Source organism: Rana temporaria (assembly GCF_905171775.1).
Source record: "Rana temporaria chromosome 4 unlocalized genomic scaffold, aRanTem1.1 chr4d, whole genome shotgun sequence".
NCBI classification, from domain to species: Eukaryota; Metazoa; Chordata; class Amphibia; order Anura; family Ranidae; genus Rana; species Rana temporaria.
This window is the reverse complement of record NW_024404438.1, coordinates 520,511-536,588: the sequence shown is the minus strand read 5'-3', so window position 1 is coordinate 536,588 and position 16,078 is coordinate 520,511. Positions and strand designations below refer to the sequence as shown.

Below are 16,078 nucleotides of genomic sequence, written 5' to 3'. Positions count from 1 at the left end.
GTTCCTCAGGATAAGAGGAATACGATGGTCCATCTACACTGTGTGGTGCCGGATGGACATTTGAGGTAGTCAGGGTTTCTCCTGGACTATACTGTGTGATGTCCTCATCTTCTACTTTACAGTCTGGAGACAAAGTGAGACAATCCTCTGAGGTTTTCCTCATCTCCCGTCCATCTACTAAAATACAAATAAAAATATTATTACTAGACATGAGATGATTGGTTACCCTAAACCAGGACTCTGCCCACATCAGGCAGCTTTGTCTCTGAGGATCTTACAATTCCCCCCTCAAGGTAACTAGTAAATGGGTCCTCTGATCTCCTACCAGATGATTTCTTTATTCATGGACCTTAGTCAGAGAGTGAGGAAACAACGAGAACTGTCTTTTATAGGAGTCACAGTCATGAGGGGATTATAGGATGAGGGTCCTTTGGGTCTGGTATGAATATTAAGAGGAACCCCAAACCAAAATAATAAAAAGAAAAAACAAAATGTGTGGGGGTCCCCCCCAAAATCCATACCAGGCCCTTATCCAAGCACGCAACCTGGCAGACCACAGGAAAAGAGGGGGGACAAGAGAGTGCCCCAGTTCCTGAATCATACCAGGCCACATGCCCTCAACATGGGGAGGGTGCTTTGGGGAAGGGGGGGTTCTGTGCCCCCCCACCCCAAAGCACCTTGTCCCCATATTGATGGGGACAAGGGCCTCATCCCCACAACCCCTGCCTGGTGGTTGTGTGGGTCTGCAGGCGGGGGGCTTCTCGGAATCTGGAAGCCCCCTTTAACAAGGGGACCCCCAGATCCTATGTGAATTGGTAACGGGGAACATTGTCCCCCCCATTTCACAAAAAAATATTATTTTTTACAAAAGACACTTCGGAACAAGTCCTTTATTTAAAAAAAAAAAAGTCCAGCTATGTAAATCCATCTTGCGCCGTCCGACCAAAAAAGTAAAAAAAAAAAAAAAAAACAGTTCCACCTTCATGGGAGGCTCCCCGCCCTCAGCTATATAACAGCTATCAAAGTGAAAGAAGCTTCAGTTGGCGGGAGGCGGAGCTGTTGCGGCTTTTTTTTTTCTTCGGTTCGTCGCGGCGGAATAGAAGATGAATGGACATCGCTGGACATTTGAATTTTTTAATGAGTTTTATCTGTATTGCTGGGACCCGACAATTCATTATAGCCGCGATCAGTTTTAAATAACTTTTTTCCTATAGAAATATCATTTTGTGCAGGGACTGTTCTACACACGGGAAACACGAGCCACTTTACAGGCATACTATAGACACCCCCCCCCCCCCAGGTACGAAATTTAAAGTAACATTTCACTTTTATTGTTTCACTTTAAACATTATTAAAATCACTGCACCCAAAATTTTTGCATTGATACATGTCCCCGGGGGCAGGACCCGGGTCCCCAAACACTTTTTAGGACAATACCTTGCATATTAACCTTTAAAATTAGTACTTTTGATTTCTCCCATAGACATCTAAAGGGTGTTTCGCGGCTTTCGAATTTCCCGCGAACACCCCAAATTGTTCAAATTTCCCGCGAACACCCCAACATCAAACACCTGATGTTGGAGTTGAACTTACGTTCAACTCCAACATCAGGCTCATCCCTAGTGAGCAGTATGGGTGGAGGAATGGATTTAGTGTTAATGACCCACCTGTGCTGATCTCTGTAGGAGTGTCCTCCTCTATAAATGTCCCCGTTATTCCATCCTCCTCCATAGACTGCTGATCATCCCTCACATACGTCTCTTCTTCTTCTTCTTCTGATTTCACCTCAAATTCTATATCGATTGGATCTCCACTCTAAACCAAGAGAATGAGAGAGAATATCATCTGTAAGATATAAGCTTTATTATTGTGACATCACATAAAAAAAACAAAAAAATCCTCTCCAGAAGTCCATGTTCTAGATGCTCCGTCCCACCGACCTTGTAACAGTGGGGGATGGTGTGACCCTCCTGTGTGGAATCCCGGGAATACAGAGGACAGGGACATCTCTCTGGGGGGTTCCTGGTATTAGGTGGCTCCATCATATCCTTGTGTCCTTCTGAAAACTCCTCCATCACTCCATACTCCTCATCCTCCTCTTTATATTCTTCTTTTACATCAATATTATCATCCCCGAGGTTTCCACTCTGAATATATAATAAAACATTCATTATAATAAACATGTTTGTGTATAAATCATAACTACCAATAATTGTCAATAATCTACCTGATGATGGTGGGGGATGGTGTGTTCTTCCTCCATCACCCCATCCTCATCATCCTCCTCCGTTATTTCTTCTTTAACCTCAACTTTAGGATCTCTCAGGTCTCCACTCTGAATATAGAATAAAAATGACATCAATGGTAACAATGCACATAATGTACAGATCCTAATGATACTATCAGTGATTGTTCCTCGTCTACCTGATGATGGTGGGGGATGGTGTGACCTTCATGTGTGGAATCCCGTGAATACAGAGGACGGGGACATCTCTCTGGTGGGTTCCCATTACTGGATCCATCTGTAGGAAACACACACACTGACTGAATACATTGTTTCTATGTGTTTATCAGATGATGGGGGATCTAGGTGGAGCCTCCGTACTGCTCTCTCCTTTACAATAAAGTCTCCTCTTACCCGGTGATGTGAGGGGCGGCTGATTGTCCATCATGACGTCCTTGTAGAGATCCTTGTGTCCTTCTAAATACTCCCACTCCTCCATGGAGAAATAGACAGTGACATCCTGACACCTTATAGGAACCTGACACACACAATGATACAGTCACCATCCAGACACACCCCTTGTCTGTTACTGGATAATGTCCCAGAATCCTCCTCACCTCTCCTGTCAGCAGCTCCATCATCTTCTTGGTGACTTCTAGAATCTTCTCCATGTTGTGTCTCTCGGGTTTTAGGGAGTCACATGGAGGCACTGTGATGGTCATGTGATCACCGGACTTCACAAGAGGAAATCTCTGTATTGAGGAACCAATAGGAATATCATGTTAGAGTCCCAGAACCCTCCTCACCTCTCCGGTCAGGTCTGTGTATTATTAATAGAGATAAGAGTGATGTCATGTGACCTCCCAGAATCCTCCCCACCTCTCCGGTCAGGTCTGTATTATTAATAGAGATGAGAGTGATGTCATGTGACCTCCCAGAATCCTCCCCACCTCTCCGGTCAGGTCTATATTATTAATAGAGATAAGGGTGATGTCATGTGACCTCCCAGAATCCTCCCCACCTCTCCGGTCAGGTCTGTATTATTAATAGAGATAAGAGTGATGTCATGTGACCTCCCAGAATCCTCCTCACCTCTCCGGTCAGGTCTGTGTATTATTAATAGAGATAAGAGTGATGTCATGTGACCTCCCAGAATCCTCCTCACCTCTCCGGTCAAGTCTGTATTATTAATAGAGATAAGAGTGATGTCATGTGACCTCCCAGAATCCTCCTCACCTCTCCGGTCAGGTCTGTATTATTAATAGAGATAAGGGTGATGTCATGTGACCTCCCAGAATCCTCCCCACCTCTCCGGTCAGGTCTGTATTATTAATAGAGATAAGAGTGATGTCATGTGACCTCCCAGAATCCTCCTTCGCTGAGATCCCTTCATTGGTTGCCAGTAAAAGACAGAATCACTTTCAAGGCACTCTGCCTAATACATAAGTGTATTCAAGGCAACGCCCCCCAATATCTATGCGAAAAAATAAAAGCCCATAACCCCAATCGTATTCTGCGATCCACCAATCAAAACCTCCTCCAGATACCCAAGGCCAGATACAAGTCCAAAGGAGATCGAAGATTTGCAGTCCAGGGACCCCGACTGTGGAATGCACTACCAACCACCATCCGACTGGAGTCGGACCACTTGGCCTTCAGGAGAAAGATTAAAACCCATCTCTTCTGAGGTCAAGGGGTTCCTTACCCATGAAATGGATACAGCACCCAGAGGCGATTCAGTTCGCATGTGTTGCGCTTTACAAGTCTCTCTCTCTCTCTCCTCACCTCTCCGGTCAGGTCTGTGTATTATTAATAGAGATAAGAGTGATGTCATGTGACCTGCCAGAATCCTCCTCACCTCTCCGGTCAGGTCTGTGTATTATTAATAGAGATAAGAGTGATGTCATGTGACCTCCCAGAATCCTCCTCACCTCTCCGGTCAGCAGGTAGATGATCTCCAGGGTGAGGTTTAGAATCCTCTCAGTCATGTGACTCTGGTCTTCCTCCATGCTGATTGGTCATGTGATGTATACAGATTTACCTGTGGACCAATAATTGATAAGAGAGAATGATCTGGACTGTACTGGTTGTATAATTTTAGGATGGGGGTGTATGGGGGATAATATGAGGGGTTCTATCATGTAAGAACGCCCCCCAGTGGTCTTACACACAGAGGAACATTCAGTTTAGTGTTTGATATGTTTCTGGGGTCTGGGATCCTCCTTCCCTTTGGTCTATAACATTTCCCCACCTATGGGGCCGGAACATTCTCTTTATATTGGAGATGTGGGGGGATAGGGGTGTGTTATGTAGACATAAAGTTTGTGTCTATATAAACCTTCCCTATCCTCCCCACATCTCCAATATGAAGCGAATGTTCTGGCCACATAGGTGGGGAAATGTTCTGATCCTGAAGGGGTTAATCTACATTTCCACACTATATATGTGTGTATCATCATCTGCTGGAGATAAAAGACGTCACAGTGACTATGGAGGAAGAGGACGGACATGACGGGGTTACTGGGTGTAAATAGAAAATAAGATCTTATTACCTCCTCTGCTGCCTCTTCCCACAACGTCACCTCTCTTTTTCCTCCCGACTCACCTCTCACCCGGAACTTCCTGTCTGTACCTGACATCACTTCCTGTCTTCCATAGAGACTTCCTGTCTGCCATCTTGTGGAGATCAGAGGAACTGCAGAAACATCTCGTAGTGTGAACACGGCCTTGTGCTGTGTGTGTATGTACTCTATATCCTTATAGATGGGTCATCTCCACTCCCACCAAGGGGGATAGAAATATATTACTGCTCGGGGGAGGGGGGGAGACATTTTGGCCCCTTTGATTTTGCAGTAAAATTGATGTGAGATTTAGTCATGTAGAACATCTGTTATATGGATACAAAGAACCCCAGCCGAGAGTAAAGGGTGGAAATGGCTCCTGATCCCCAGATTTGGGCAATTATGTCCCCAATATAAATAGAAAAAAACCTGCGCTATGTGTAACAACTCAAATACCTCCAGAAATAACTTCTACCGGACTGCTGCTGTAAGAAAGGTAAGTCTTCCCTTTATCACCTAGAAGAGCATTATGTGTCACAGCGCTGTCCTATTGTGTGTGCCACCCATCAATTATCACAAATACACTAAAATATGTGGAGACATTCATATATAAAGTGCTAGGGGCTCCAATAATATTCTCTGCAGATCTACTGCTTCCACTTTACACCTACTTCATTCATCTTATGGTGTTTATCAATAAATGAAGTAATCTGATCCATGTGCAAATTCATATACAACATAAAGAGATTTGTACTCAAGATGATGTTCCCTGCAGATCCACTGCTTCCACTTTACACCTACTTCATTCATCTTATGGTGTTTATCAATAAATGAAGTAATCTGATCCATGTGCAAATTCATATACAACATAAAGTGCTTTGTACTCAAGATGCTGTTCTCTGCAGATCCACTGCTTCCACTTTACACCTACTTCTTTAATTAGACACTCAGGGCTCCGCCTCTTCATAAACACTCAGGGCTCCACCTCTTCATACACACTCAGGCCTCCTCCTCTTCATATACACTCAGGGCTCCGCCTCTTCATACACATTTAGGAGCTCCGCCTCTTCATACACACTCAGGCCTCCTCCTCTTCATATACACTCAGGGCTCCGCCTCTTCATACACACTCAGGGCTCCGCCTCTTCATACACATTTAGGAGCTCCGCCTCTTCATACACACTCAGGCCTCCACCTCTTCATACACACTCAGGGCTCCGCCTCTTCATACACACTCAGAGCTCCGCCTCTTCATACACATTCAGGAGCTCCGCCTCTTCATACACACTCAGAGCTCCGCTTCTTCATACACACTCAGAGCTCCGCCTCTTCATACACACTCAGAGCTCCGCCTCTTCATACACACTCAGGGCTCCGCCTCTTCATACACACTCAGGAGCTCCGCCTCTTCATACACACTCAGGAGCTCCACCTCTTCATACACACTCAGAGCTCCGCCTCTTCATACACACTCAGGGCTCCACCTCTTCATACACACTCAGGAGCTCCACCTCTTCATACACACTCAGAGCTCCGCCTCTTCATACACACTCAGGGCTCCACCTCTTCATACACACTCAGAGCTCCACCTCTTCATACACACTCAGGAGCTCCACCTCTTCATACACACTCAGGAGCTCCGCCTCTTCATACATACTCAGGGCTCCGCCTCTTCATACACACTCAGGAGCTCCGCCTCTTCATACATACTCAGGGCTCCGCCTCTTCATACACACTCAGGAGCTCCGCCTCTTCATACATACTCAGAGCTCCACCTCTTCATACACACTCAGGGCTCCGCCTCTTCATACACACTCAGGAGCTCCGCCTCTTCATACACACTCAGGAGCTCCGCCTCTTCATACACACTGAGGAGCTCCGCCTCTTCATACACACTCAGGAGCTCCGCCTCTTCATACACACTCAGAGCTCCGCCTCTTTATACACACTCAGAGCTCCGCCTCTTCATATACACTCAGGGCTCCGCCTCTTCATACACACTCAGGGAGGAGAGAAAGGGGAATCCCACATCATGTAATGCCTTTTATTAGAAGGAAATACTAAAATCTGCACTCACTGAGGTGGGAAGCTGCCACATTTCGCATTGGTAGTCATACTGCAACTGAAGGTTCATCTTGGCTGAATAGCCAATCAGTGCAGCCGTTATCTCACCCCAAACAGGGCAAATTCACTCCAAACCCAAACAAAACCAAACAAGTGATCTGTTTATTGGTCCCTTATTGGTGACCGATGGGAGAAGGATCCCCTCATATCAGTGATCAGTGAAAGAAGGACATTTTTACATTATCATGAAATCGTTGTTACTGAAAGACAGAAATGTATCAATTCTGAGGGAATCCCTAAAATCCTTTGGAGGATCCCTGGCTAATAAAGGCTGGACTAGTCAGTAATATATTTCTATCCCCCTTGGTGGGAGTGGAGATGACCCATCTATAAGGATATACAGTACATACACACACAGCACAAGATCACTTCAATGTATTTCTCAGGACTGCAGTTCCTCTGAGCTCCACAAGATGGTGATCTCACTTTTATCAGGAAGACAGACAGGAAGTGATGTCACGTACACACAGGAAGTTCCAGGTGAGAGGTGAGTCGGGAGAACAAAGAGGGAAGACGTTGCTGGAAGACACCTCAGAGGAGGTAATAAGATCTTATTTTCTATTTACACCCAGTAACCCCTTCATGTCCGTCCTCTTCCTCCATAGTCACTGTGACGTCTTTTATCTCCAGCAGATGATGATACACACATATATAGTGTGGAAACCTAGATTAACCCCTTCAGGGCCAGAATATTTCCCCACTTACAGGGCCGGAAAACACTCCATTTTGGAGATGTGTCACCTTTCCCACCAATCCACTTCTCACCTCATCAGTCTATATCAGGGGTCTCCAAACATTCTAAACAAAGGGCCAGTTTAGACTTTAGAGGGGCCAGTGGGAGTAGAAAATGTCCAGTGGAAGTAAACAATGCCCCATCGTTGGTGTCGGTGGGAGGAACTGTGCCCCATTGTTCATATGAATGCAGTGAATAGTGCCCCATTGTTGATATCAATAGAAGGAATGGTGCCCTGTTGTTGGTGTCAGTGGGATGAATAATGCACCTTTGTTGGTGTCAGTGGGATGAATAATACCCCATAGTTAGTGTCAGTGGATGGAATAGTGCCCCAAGGGCCAGATAAAGGTAAGCAAACGGCCGCATGCAGCCCCCGGGCCACAGTTTGGAGGCTGCTGATCTATACTAAATGAGTATACCACTTTTATTAGTGGGGGAGTGTCAGTGTATGACATTGGAAGAAATCACATCCAGGTACATGTGAATGGTCAAGTTGGTGACAAGATACACAGCGGGTCCAACCATAATGCACAGTGAGACCTATCTAGTAATAGAAGGTCCATCCATTGTGGTGAGTGTCATCCATGTGGGGTCACCTGGAAGTGGTCACGTGTTTATCTGTTACTAATGGCACAGCACCTGATCACCTACCTCTTGTTTTTCAAGCAACTAATATTTGAAGGGGTCTTTTTTGATACATTGGACATTAGTTGTGTTTTCTGGTGTCATTCATTTCTTTATTTTTTACATGTGACAAACTGTTTAATAATCTTTATTTATATTTTTGGCAGCGCAGTCTATATACACATTTACTGGAGATCATATGACCATCACATTGCCTCCACCTCCCTCCCTGATAGAATAGAGAAATACAAAGAAGATTCTAGAAGTCACCAGAGAGATGATGGAGGAGAGGTGAGCGGTGCCGGGAATTCTGGGACATTATCCAGTAACAGACAAGGGGTGTGTCTGGATGGTGACTGTATCATTGTGTGTGTCAGGTTCCTATAAGGTGTCAGGATGTCACTGTCTATTTCTCCATGGAGGAGTGGGAGTATTTAGAAGGACACAAGGATCTCTACAAGGACGTCATGATGGACAATCAGCCGCCCCTCACATCACCGGGTAAGAGGAGACTTTATTGTAAAGGAGAGAGCAGTACGGAGGCTCCACCTAGATCCCCCATCATCTGATAAACACATAGAAACAATGTATTCAGTCAGTGTGTGTGTTTCCTACAGATGGATCCAGTAATGGGAACCCACCAGAGAGATGTCCCCGTCCTCTGTATTCCCGGGATTCCACACAGGAAGGTCACACCATCCCCCACCATCATCAGGTAGATGAGGAACAATCACTGATAGTATCATTAGGATCTGTACATTATCTGCATTGTTACCATTGATGTCATTTTTATTCTATATTCAGAGTGGAAACCTGAGAGATCCTAAAGTTGAAGTTAAAGAAGAGATAAAAGAGGAGGATGATGAGGATGGGGAGATGGAGGAGTCAGAGTTTCTAAAAGAACACAAAGATCTGTACCAGGACACCATGGTGGAGTCATCCAGATACAGAAACCCACCAGAGAGATGTCCCCGTCCTCTGTATTCCCGGGATTCCAAACAGGAAGGTCACACCATCCCTCACCATCATCAGGTAGATGAGGAACAATTATTGGTAGTTCTGATTTATACACAGCATGTTTGTTACAATGAATGTTTTATTATATATTCAGAGTGGAAACCTCGGGGATGATAATATTGATGTTAAAGAAGAGTATAAAGAGGAGGATGAGGAGTATGGAGTGATGGAGGAGTTTTCAGAAGGACACAAGGATATGATGGAGCCACCTAATACCAGGAACCCCCCAGAGAGATGTCCCCGTCCTCTGTATTCCCGGGATTCCACACAGGAAGGTCACACCATCCCTCCTTATTTAAAGGTTGGTGGGACGGAACATCTAGACATGGACTTGTGGGGGGATGTGTGGAATTTATTTATGTGATGTCACAATAGTAAAGCTTATATCTTACAGATGGTATTCTCTCTCATTCTCTTGGTTTAGAGTGGAGATCCAATCGATATAGAATTTGAGGTGAAATCAGAAGAAGAAGAGACGTATGTGAGGGATGATCAGCAGTCTATGGAGGAGGATGGAATAACGGGGACATTTATAGAGGAGGACACTCCTACAGAGATCAGCACAGGTGGGTCATTAACACTAAATCCATTCCTCCACCCATACTGCTCACTGATTGGTCCAGAGTAGGGCGGGGACTGGGTGATATCAGCCTATAATCCCCTGGTCACTTTCCTGAGCTGTGTTCCCCGTCCTGTATTTCTCTTGGATAATCTTCCTTCTCTGTGCTGCAGACACAATTTATGTCTCTAGACTGGATTTATGGAGATTCTGGGGTTCAGCTGGCAGCAAAATGTTGATTTTCACTATAGGGTTTGATCGACCTAGACACCTGGGGTATGTACCTTGGGTCTTCTGCCCCATGCCCGGGTCTAGTGAGATCTAGTGAGATCTCTGACAGAACAATTCTCCCGGGTTACTTGCTCTGTTATTTGCTGGCTGTGCCGGGTGGAGGGATATGTCTGTATAGTCTCAGACCCTAGTCACTGAGTGCAGTCTCAGGAGATGGGAGGCAGCGGTGTGGGATCTCTGCAACTTGTCTCCAGTAAACATTTCATCTGCCACTGATTACTGAATACCAATATTATGAGTCCTAACTCCTGCACTATATACTCTATGTTGTACATTACATACTCCTGACCCCTGCACTATATACTCTATGTTGTACATTACATACTCCTGACCCCTGCACTATGTACTCTATGTTGTACATTACATACTCTTTATTATCTCTGAACAAGAACGGTTGGAGAGCCGGTTTAGGGCCAGGACACATTTGAGTAGATGTAATGACAATTGGCAGACTCCGAGACTTCTATAGGTAGACTGCTATACAGTGGAAGGCCTCCAGCCGGACACCACTTCTGTATAGGTAGGACCGCTGTCTCCTATGGTAACAAATCTTGTTACAGTCACTAACGCTAGTTCTACATAACTCTTGGTAACACAGAATAGTTCTCTTCTTCTCACACAGTCTCTCACTGCAGATCTTCTCTCCCTGAGCTCCCGGTCTCTCACTAGGGATGAGCTTTATGTTCGGGTCGAACATGAGTTCCACTCTAACATTGGCTGTTCGCCTGTTCAAGGAAAGACGAACATTATGGGGCGTTCGCGCCAAATTCGAGCACTGCGTCACGCACCATAATGCACTGCGAGATCGCAGTGCATTGCTGTATGATGATTGGCCAAAGCATGCACTATGACCCTCATACTTTGGCCAATCCCAGCGCCGTCAGCTAAGAGAGCCATATTTGGCCAAAGGCAGGGTGCCTTTGGCCAATCATGGCTCAGGGGGACTAAGTCCATGCCCCACACTATATAAGGCCGTCTGCACGTCGGCCCTGTGTAGTGTGTTGTTGGCGTGGATGAAGACAGTGTAATTTAGATTGAGCAGGCAGGTGATTCAGTTAGCTGCAGTGTACTTTATATATATATATATATATATATATATATATATATATATATATATATATATTACACTGCATGCAGTGTAGCTAGATCTGACTGTAGGCCGTTCCTGGTGTACTTTTTCTAATATACTTTCAGGCAGGCAGGTGATTCAGTGAGCTGCAGTCCATTAAATTATATATATATATATATATATATATATACAGTCTCCTACATATATATATATATCCACTGCATCCAGTCTAGCCAAGCCCATCTCCTTTTTTTTCGGCGTTGAGCCATAACATGCAGAAGGGTTGGTGGAGTGGATAACAAAGCCGTCCTCATCCTCTGTCACCCAGGCTCAGAGTAGTTTGCCTGCCAATGCAGCTGCCACAGCGGCCTATTCCATTGGCTCCATGTCATCAGTCACTCCTTCCCTAGCCCCACCATCATGCACGGAGGATTCCCCCGAACTGTTCAACCACAGTGTCGGGTACATGCTGCTGGAGGCTGCACAGTGTTTTGAAGGCTCAGATGATGGTACCCAGGTTGAGGAAGGGAGTAACATGAGCCTAGGGAGAGGGGATGCCCAAGAAGGACAAGAAACTGGCAGTCATGTTCCCCCAGCTACAATACAAAAAAACACAAGAAAACTGCGCTGCAACACAATGATCTCAAGGCAGCAGCTATCGTGCGAAGTACACAATAAACATAAAAACAAACAAAAAGCTGCGCCAAGCTAATATAAGTGATAAACCTCTCCTTAGGAACGGAGATTAGCAGTGTGACGGACCCATCCGTATACTGGACATATTGTGTTCGTCTGCTTGCTATTCCCCAATAATATGCCCTCAGTTCCAGGCTATCTGGGGATACGTTATATGAATATAAAATGTTCGGCAGTTATAAAGTTAGAAACTGTGATGCATGCTGGGAAATGGTGGGGATGTATGTTTGAAATGTCCCCATGTCGTTCTGTTATTTCAGTCTCCCATCTGGTCCCCTAGGGGAGTGTCCACCAGGCGGGAGACCTGCATAAATACGGGCGGGTAGCCCACAGTAAACAGTTCGTGTTTTACCCTCATGATGGAGCTTGGTCTCGTTATTGGAGGGGATTGGGTTACTGGCCACTAAGGACGGTGTATGGAGAGGGTTGCCGGTTGGAACCTATTGCACTTCGGCGGTTAGCAGCGGTTCGTGCACTTTGGAGCTCGGGAAGAGAGGTACCGCAACAACTGGTGGCAAGCGACAGGATGAACCTCAGCGCCCAAAGAAACCACTACAACCAGGACCAAATGGAATTGCAATACCAAAACCTGAGAGGAGCTACCTTAAAGGATTTATTAGAGCAAAGAGGCGGACAGGCCAGTAACCCCAAAAAGGGGGACATTATCACATTATTGCTGGAAATGGATGTACCAGCAGCAGAGGGAACCAATGGACCCAGCCCAGACGACAGAACCCCCGAAGAAGAGAGATTTGACCGGGCGGTAAGAATTAGGCTGGCCCATTATGGTCCCAACCCATCTGCGGAAATTATCGCCCAAGTCCAAGCCGCTGTGGAGGCCAACCTGCTACGCCAAAGCGGCACTGCAGCAGCCCCAGTCACAGCAGACACGGGGGAAAGAAAGAAGGTGCCGTTTGCAGCATTTAAAGCCTTCAGTGAGACAGAAGGAGAGATCGATGGGTACCTTGCTGATTTTGAGCGGCAATGTGCCCTGCACAAGGTACCCCTGGAGGACTGGATCCCTATATTGTCCGGCAAGTTATCCGGCCGGGCCAGTGAGGCTTTTCGGGCCATCCCTGACGAGGAGATCGGGGATTATGTGGCCGTCAGGGAAGCTCTACTCTCCCGGTATGCCATTACACCCAAGGCATACCGAAGGAGGTTCCGGGACACTGTAAAAACGACTGGGGACTCCTACGTTGAATGGGCATGTAAGGTGCACCGCACCGCCGCACACTGGATGGCGGGGTGCCAGGCGGTGTCCGGAGAGGAGGTGCTACAGATGTTTCTGTTGGAACATTGCTTCGACAAATTACCAACAGGGGTCAGAGAGTGGGTAAGGGACCGTAAACCCTCCACTCTCCATGAAGCAGCTCGCCTGGCGGATGAGTATACGGATGCCCGAAAATTGGACAATTCAGCCACCAAGGCTCCCGCCAGGGTGGAATATAAGCCAGCAGCTACTATTTACCAACCCCCTATGAATCGGCCCTCAGCACCCCCTCCGTCGACCCAGTATCCCCGCTCACCCCGGTTTAACTCTCGGGAATACTCCCAACCCAGTCGGTGCTACCTATGCAATCAGCTGGGACACAAGCGACCGGAGTGCCCGATGAACAATGCCAACCAAAGTCAGTCCTGGAAGAGACCCCCAGGGGCCAATCCACGACCACCTCTCCCCGCAACTCACTGTGTGGAGGAAGAGGAATGCTGGGGTATTCTGCATGAGGCCGACCCCGTTCAGGCGGCCCACCGAGATAACAGGCAGCACCACAGACAGTGTGTCAAGGTCAACGGGAAGGAGGTCAGTGGCCTACGGGATACCGGTGCGACCATGACTTTACTCCAGAAGCACCTAGTATCCGAGAACCAACATACCGGGGACACGGTCGCAGTACGAGTAGCCGGAGGTGCCGTGTTCCGACTACCCGTTGCCCGGGTACATTTGGATTGGGGAGTGGGCGCTAGACAAGTGAACGTGGGGGTTATGAAAGACTTACCCGCCGATGTCCTCCTTGGCAATGACTTGGCCCCCCTCCTTTCAGCCTATACTCCCATGGGCCCCGCTGCAGTAGACGCTGTCATGACCCGGGCCCAGACCCGTGTCGCCGAAGCCGGCCCACCTGCTGCTGCGACCCAGGTAAGACCCTCTACCCCGACGTGTATGTTAGATCCGGCCCCTTTAGGCTGGGATACCCCAGAGATGTACGGAAGGGAGACTAGGGAAGACCCGACGTTAGCGAAGTATAGGGCCAGGGCCGACTCAGGGGAGGAAGGAGTAGATGGGGAGCACTACGAGTGGGGGGGGGGGATAGGCTGTACAGGATCCCGAGACCGTCCCAAAAACCGAGCACCCCTCCGCACAAGCGACAGCTAGTGGTACCTGCCAAGTACTGGCAGGAGATTTTACGGATTGGGCACGATGTGCCGTTAGCGGGCCATCTAGGCTCCCACCGCACAGCTCATAGGATCACTCAAAACTTTTTCTGGCCCAATTTGAACCGAGACGTGCGGATGTATTGTAGCACGTGCGACACCTGTCAACGGGTAGGAAAGCGGGGAGATCACCCAAAAGCTAGGCTTCAGTCGATGCCTATCATTGGGGAGCCCTTTTCCCGCATAGCCGTTGACCTGGTAGGTCCACTGGCCAGGGCTAGCCCCTCCGGTAAGAAGTACATTCTTACCGTGGTGGACTATGCCACACGTTACCCAGAGGCAGTAGCGCTGTCTAATATCGAGGCAGAGACAGTAGCTGATGCCCTGGTTAAGATATTCACTAGGGTCGGGTTCCCTCAGGAGATTCTCTCTGATCAGGGAACTCAGTTTACCGCTGTGCTCACCCAGCAACTGTGGAAGGTGTGCGGCATTAAACCGCTGCTTAGCTCACCGTATCACCCACAGACCAACAGCCTCTGCGAGCGATTTAATGGTACCCTCAAACAGATGCTGAGGACCTTTACTGACACTTGCAGAGACTGGGAGCGATTCCTGCCTCATCTGCTATTTGCATACAGAGAGGTGCCCCAGGAATCTACTGGGTTCTCCCCCTTTGAGTTACTCTATGGGAGAAGGGTCCGAGGACCCCTAGATCTCATTAGAGGACACTGGGAGGGGGAGACGGAGCAAGAAGGGACCCCCATAGTACCATATGTCCTGGAACTCCGGGACCGCATGGAGAAACTATCCCTGATGGTAAGGGAAAATCTCCAGGCGGCCCAGGGGAGACAGAAGCGGTGGTACGATTGGGGCGCCCGACAGCGGGTCTTCCAGGTTGGGCAGAAGGTTCTAGTGCTCAAACCTGTGAAGGCAAACAAGATGCAAGCATCTTGGCAGGGCCCGTATAAAGTATTAGCGCAGATATGTGATACTACCTACCTTATAGCCAGCTGTTCAGATGAAGGCATCCAGCGATCCTTTCATGTGAACATGTTAAAGGAGTATCAGGAGCGACCAGAAGATGTTGCGGCAGTCTGTGCCCCAGCTACGGATGACCCCGAGAACTTACCTTTACCTGACTTATTAGAGAGGAATCCCCAGACGGACCTTACAAGCCTTGTGCAGCTAGGAGACCGGTTAAACCCAGCAAAGAAGGTACAGGCAAGACAGCTTCTGTGGGAGAAGCAGGCGACGTTCTCCCAAGAACCCGGGTACACCACACTAGCTATGCACAAAGTCGAGACGCCCGGACAGAACCCCCTACGACAACCCCCATACTGTATCCCTGAAGCAGTCCGAGAGGAAATGCGGACGGAGATACAGGAGATGACTCGGCTGGGGGTTATCGAGCCGTCAGACAGCCCTTGGGCCTCGCCTGTAGTTCTGGTGCCTAAGAAAGATGGGACCACCCGGTTCTGCGTAGATTACAGGTGGCTCAACGAACGGACCACCACTGACGCGTACCCGATGCCCCGGGTAGACGAATTATTAGACCGCATTGCCAGGGGGCGCTACCTGACCACCATTGACCTGTGCAAGGGTTATTGGCAGATCCCCCTGGCCGAGGATGCTATCCCTAAGTCGGCCTTCGTCACCCCATTTGGCCTATACCAGTTTAAGGTTATGCCATTTGGAATGAAGAATGCTCCGGCTACCTTTCAGCGTATAGTGGATAGACTCCTCGATGGCTTCCAGGACTTCGCGTGTGCGTACCTGGATGACATTGCGGTCTACAGCGAGACTT

General features: G+C 47.8%; 1 long non-coding RNA gene across 1 annotated transcript; it reads right to left on the bottom strand.

Annotated features, from left to right (window-relative positions):
* Positions 1-2,959: 2,959 nt before the first annotated feature.
* Positions 2,960-4,813, bottom strand: LOC120921751. The gene is made up of 3 exons (XR_005744952.1): positions 4,777-4,813; positions 4,156-4,265; positions 2,960-2,976 (listed from the first exon to the last, which is right to left on the bottom strand). It is a non-coding gene; the product is annotated as an uncharacterized LOC120921751 (long non-coding RNA).
* Between the last annotated feature and the right edge of the window lie 11,265 nt (positions 4,814-16,078).